Source organism: Hakea prostrata, chromosome 9 (genome assembly GCF_041222555.1).
Source record: "Hakea prostrata isolate BN-2017 chromosome 9, UWA_Hpros_2, whole genome shotgun sequence".
NCBI classification, from domain to species: Eukaryota; Viridiplantae; Streptophyta; class Magnoliopsida; order Proteales; family Proteaceae; genus Hakea; species Hakea prostrata.
This window is the reverse complement of record NC_142608.1, coordinates 56035741-56041922: the sequence shown is the minus strand read 5'-3', so window position 1 is coordinate 56041922 and position 6182 is coordinate 56035741.

Genomic DNA, 6182 nt, shown 5'->3' with positions numbered 1-6182 from the left:
TATAAGTTACCCACAGTTAAGTTTTTGCGTTAAATTACTAGTAAAGTTACCTAAATGTCCTTATTCTTATTTAAATTATTTAAAATTTAAAATTCAAAATTCAAATTACCCAAATGTCCTCTAGGCATAAAATTACATTATTACTCCCATTTATTATTTTCCAATACACAGTCCTTAGGTGGGCCCTTCACCAATCTTCTACCTACACCTAGTCAGAAACCACCTCGCCCCTCCCCTAGCTGGCGAGCTGCCCCACCTTCCCTTGCTGGCGGCCACCCCACTCCTATCTTTCAGTTTTGAACTTTGCAATTTCTTCTTTTTTCTTGGGTTAAGGATGATCTGCTTTAACATAGGGCCCCTGGATTTTTATTTGCAGTAGCTACTGCTGGCTGCTGCCAGTAGTACTGATTATGCCATGTCATCAAAAAATATCCAACAGTTGAAAATCAAATGGTGATGTGTATTTGGAAATAAAACTTTTTAATTTTTACATTCAAGGTTTAACTTTTTATAAATTTACAAAATAAGTCCTTGGATCTCCATGATCTCAAAACCCCTATTTCTCCCAATTTCCCCAAGTTTGATGGTGCAAATCCTACCGGATGGATCTTTAGAGTGGAGAAATTCTTTGAGTTTCAAGCAACTCCTGACGACCAACAATTTACGCTAGCATCGATCCACATGGAAGGTCTAGCATTACAATGGCTTCTGTGGGTAAACAAATCCAAGCTCTTCCCAACCTGGACTGCCATCACACGAGCTTTGGAAATGTGATTTGGTCCAACAGGATATGATGATCTGAGAGAGGCTTTGGCGAAGCTAACTCAGATTACAACAGTGGAGCATTACCAAGCACAATTCAAGGCTCTATCAAATCGAGTAGAAGGCTTGCCAACGGAATTTCTGGTTAGTTTTTTAATTTCAGGAATATATCCACCATGAGGTAAAAACCTTTCGACCGGCGGAGTTGATGGATGCTATGATGCTGGCCCGAATTCAGGAACATAAATTAGGTGAGGCTAAACGACCTTTTGTTCGCCTCATGCCATTACCATCGAGACCTCTCATCCACACCCCTTAACACCGTTGGATCTGAAACTTCAAAATTGCCAATAGTACCAACACCATCGGCCACCATTCCTGTTAAGAGGTTAATAGTTGCAGAAATGCAGCAACGTACGGAGAAAGGCTTATGTTACAGCTGTGATGAATTATTCTCTCCAGGTCACCGTTGTAAGACTAAACAGTTGTTTCTCTTTGAATATGAAGGAGTTGACAATGAGACTCAGGTGGTTTCAGGGGAGCCTTTGAAGCAGAGTCAGTTACCAACGGGAAAACTACCGAACTGTCTTACCACTCCCTCATTGGTATTTCTTCATCGACAACTATTCAGTTCACAGGGAGGATAGCCAACCAGCTTGCTCAAATATTGCTTGACGGAGGAATCACCCACAATTTCCTTCAAAACCACTTGCTACCACATTTGAATATACAAGTGGAACTTGTATCAAATATTCCGGTCATGGTGGGCGACGGAAATAGGTTGGTATGTGAAGGATTGGTATGTAAGTTTGGCATGTGAGGGACTGAATGTAATTTAACTGTGCAAATTCAAGAATTTTCTATGACTATTGACACCTATGTCCTCCTTTTAGTGGATCTCATCTTGGGAGTCTAGTGGATGGCTACCTTAGGCCCAATTATGTTTGATTATGCCAAACGAACAATCCAATTCCATCATGGGCCTTGCACAATAACATTGGAGGGGATTGGATCAAATGGGCCTGAACTTATTAAATACCAAGGTCTTCACATGGTAATAGCCAATGGGTCTGGATGGGTCTTGTTCCAGTTGGAATTAATGTCAACAGAACAAGCCATGTCTACCCAAATTACACCAGAACTTCCCCCACTATTGGCAAAGTTAGAAGCCATTTTTAAGAAGCCAAAGGGCCTACCCCCGGTTCAAGTGTAGGATCACTTGATTCATTTGCCGAACCAGTGAATGCAAGACCTTATAGATATCCCTATTTTCAAAAAAAAGAGATTGAAGCCCAAGTAAATCAGATGCTCTCTACCGGCATTATTTGGCCTAGTACGAGTCCCTTCTCCCCAGTGCTTTTGGTAAAGAAGAGAGATGGCACTTGGCATTTCTGTGTGGATTACCGTGCCCTTAATGCTATCACCATTAAAGACCGGTTCCATACCTGTAGTGGACGAGTTGTTTGATGAGTTATGTGGTGCACAAATATTTTCTAAGATGGATCTTAGATCCGGTTATCATCAAATTCATGTGCAGGTCAATGATGTTCCTAAGATAGCTTTCCGCACCCCATGACGAACACTATAAGTTTTTGGTGATGCCTTTTGGGCTCACCAATGCACCATCACATTCCAGTCTATGAGGAACTCCATTTTCAAGTCCTACCTTCGACGGTTTGATCTAGTGTTTTTTGATGATTTCTTAATTTACAGCCCATTGTGGCAGGCCCATTTACAACATTTGAGATGTTGAACATCACTTATTTGGAAAATTATCTAAGTGTGCATTGCGCAACAAAGCATAGAGTATTTGGGCCATGTGGTTTCCTCTCATGGGCTGGTGGTGGATCAGACAAAAGTAGTGGCAGTTTTCCTGTGGCCCATACTGACAACATTAAAGGCGCTACGAGGATTCTTGGGCCTAACTGGATATTACCGTCATTTCATCAAGAATTGTGTGCACTTGGCCATTCCCCTTCTCTCCTAAAAAAGGGAGCCTTTGCATGGATTCAGGAAGCTCAAGAGGCTTTCCAACAATTGCAGCGCACCCTTACTCAAGACCCTATTATGGCTCTACCAAATTTTATTGAACTGTTTACGCTTGAAAAGGATGCATCAGGCTTTGGTGTTGGGGCAGTCTTTACCCAAGGAGGACATCCAATTGCCTACTTCAATAAGAAAGACACCCACAATGTAGCTCAGTTGCACATATGTGTGGGAAATGTATGCCATCACTCAAACGGTGGGTCGTTGGCGTTAGTACCTATTAGGTCGCAAAATTTCATCCTAACTAATTAGCGAAGCCTCGCAAACTCACACCCCAAACCATTCAAACACTTGATCAGGCCAAATGGTTAACTAAGTTGGTGGGATACATTTTTGAAATTCGCTATAAGCCTGGAAAGGAAAACATGGCCACTGATGCCCTTTCTCGAGCCCATGAGCCTAAGTCATTTTAATCGGCCCATACAACCAAACCAAAAAATCCACAAGGTCTTCCCAAATGGGCCTCACTGATTTGGTGGAGCTGAAACAAATGGTTCTGACACAACCCAGTTGGGATTTTTTTTCCGGAGTTATGCGAGTCAACAACAATGTTGCTATAACTCCAACCTATCATTGCCGCCATTAAGTCTGATGACGCAACTCCCGCGGATTATACATTTCGTGAAGTCATCTTCTACTACCACCACCAATTGGTTATCCCAAAGTCTCTTCAACAACGAGTTTTATATGAGTACCACAATACTCTAGAGGGGGGCATTCCAGTTGGTTTCACACTCGCAAAAGAATTTATGCAAATGTGTAATGGAAAGGTTTACACAGGGATGTCCAAAAGTTTGTTGCTGCTTGCTCTACATGTCAGCAGATTAAACCACTACAGTCCAAACCCGTCTGCCTTCTCCAACTATTATTGGTGCCCATGCAGGTATGGGAAGATCTCTTTATGGATTTTATTACTGGCCTCCCTCTTAGCTCCGGCAAGTCCACAATCTTGGTGGTTGTCGTTCACCTCAGCAAATACGCCCATTTTACTGCTTTGGCACCCAATTTCATAGCGTTGCGTGTGGCTACGACATTCCTCCACGACATTGTTCGACTCCATGGTCTTCCAAAGACAATTGTTAGTGACCGCGACCTCGTCTTTCTTAGTATGTTCAGGCTGGAATTGCTTCAGCATCAAGGCACTACGCTCGCCATGAGCATCGCCTACCACCCCCAAACTAACGAGCAAATAGAGGTCCTTAATCGTTTCCTTGAAACTTACCTATGAAGCTTTACAGATGACATGCCATCTCGCTGGGTCACTACACTTCCATGGGCTGAATATTGTTATAACACTGCCTTTCATTCCTTTGCTGGAAGCACCCCTTTCCAGCTCATCTATGGCACCACCACCAACGTTGATTTGTTACATCCCTGGATCTACTTTTGCAGATGCTGTCGACCAAGCTTTGACTTCCCGCGGTGAAGCCCTCTTTGCTCTGCGCCGCCATCTCTATCATGCCCAAGCATGCCTAAAATCTTAGGCTAACCAATGGCGCATTGATCGAGAATACAATGTTGGAGATTGGGTGTGGGTCAAAATCTGGCCTTACTGCAAAACATCGGTGGCTGCTCGCCCCAATCATAAACTCGCTAAATGCTATTTTGGTCCCTTCGTATCTTGGAGCATATTGGCAAGGTTGCCTACCACCTACTTCTTCCTTCAGAGGCCTTGATACAAAATGTTTTCCATGTTTCCCTCCTCAAGCCATTTAGCGGTGACGTGCCCTCTACTCCCTCTTCTTCAACAACAGTTACACCACCAGACCCTATTCCCCTCGCCATTCTCCACCAAACCCTATTGGTCGCTGCGGCGATTCCCACCCCCAAGTTCTTGTTCATTGGCAAGGTTTATTGCCGGAAGATGCTACTTGGAAAGACTTTCACGATCTATGTAGTCGATACCCTGCTTTGAACCTTGAGGACAAGGTTCTATCCCCAACGGCCGGTACTGATACGACTCAGTGGGTCACACAGGACGAGTCTACTGACGGGGCTAGAAAACTGGAACCAAGACGTTCAGCTTGTAGAGGAAAACGTCCGACGTTTCTGGAAGCTTACTTTTAATATGCGAAATCATTATTCAATGTGGTGTATTCCTTTTTGAATATTGCATATTACTTTTGTAACCATCTAGGGGACTACTACAAAAGGGTTGTCAGACGCCATCAATAGATATGAATGAAATATCTAGAATTCACTCATTAATTTCGTCTAATCCTTTCTAGTGTTTTATGTTCTATTTTATCTCCCTCTCTTTAAAAACCTTCACTATTTCCTCTTCTCTCTCCGCCAAATACGTTGTATCAAGATGTCGCTAGGGCTGCAACTGGGCTAGGCTTTTGCAATCCCAAGCCCAGCCTTATATGTTATAATCTGAGCCCATTCCCGCTTTGACCCTAGTTTAGGGCCAAAGATTATTGTCCTAGGCCCTAAGCTCTAAAGGGCCAAGCCAAGCCCATTCCTGCCCTAATTGACCCTAATTGGGCCGGGTCCGGATGGGTTGGCCCTAATTGGCTAGGGCCTGACCCTCATTGGCCCTGTCCCTAACCCTGACCATCATTGGCCAAGCCTTGACCCTAATTGGCCCTGGCCTTAGCCCTGATTGACCCTATCTTGGCCCTAGCCTTAATTGGTCATAGCCTTGGACCTAAAATATCAAATGTAAATTCATCAAAAAAAAAAAGTATCACAAGTACATTAAAAATAAAATTCATAGAAATATAAAATAATTCAAGTTCATACAAAATGATAAAATAGTCAATAAGTTGATAGTGTTGTTTTATACATAAATAAATTCATACTCCATAATTTTATATTGAGCTCTAAAAGTCTCTCATTGCTTTGGTGATGGAAATTGAAAACCTCTCCCATTGATATCCTTATTCAACCAGAAAAAAAAAAAAATCATATTCAAAACTTTGTTAACAAGTAAATCAACGATAATTTGGTATTGATATTTTTCTTGTAGTTAAAGAAAATGATATTTTAGTTAAAAACATAGCTATCTATCCTTAATAAGTTTTGTTCTTTTTTTTTCTTCAATATTCATGATGAGAAGTTGGGGTGTAGATTTGTTAGATATTGATTCTCTATATACTAGCTTTTAATATTTATAATATACTATCTCGCCTTAGTCCCCCAAAAAAAAAATCCAATGATTTTTGGGAACTAAAAATGACTCAGTTCGAAAAATAAAAATTATCTTAAAAATAATATAAAAAGTAAACTCATAGTCTAATATGATCAGAATGACTAAAGGTCAAAGTTGAGAATTATAGTTATATCAATGTTAATATGAAGATTATGGTAAAAATTTAGAACATGATTAGGGTCAAATTACCATTAAGATTAGAGCCAAAATTAGGGTCAGG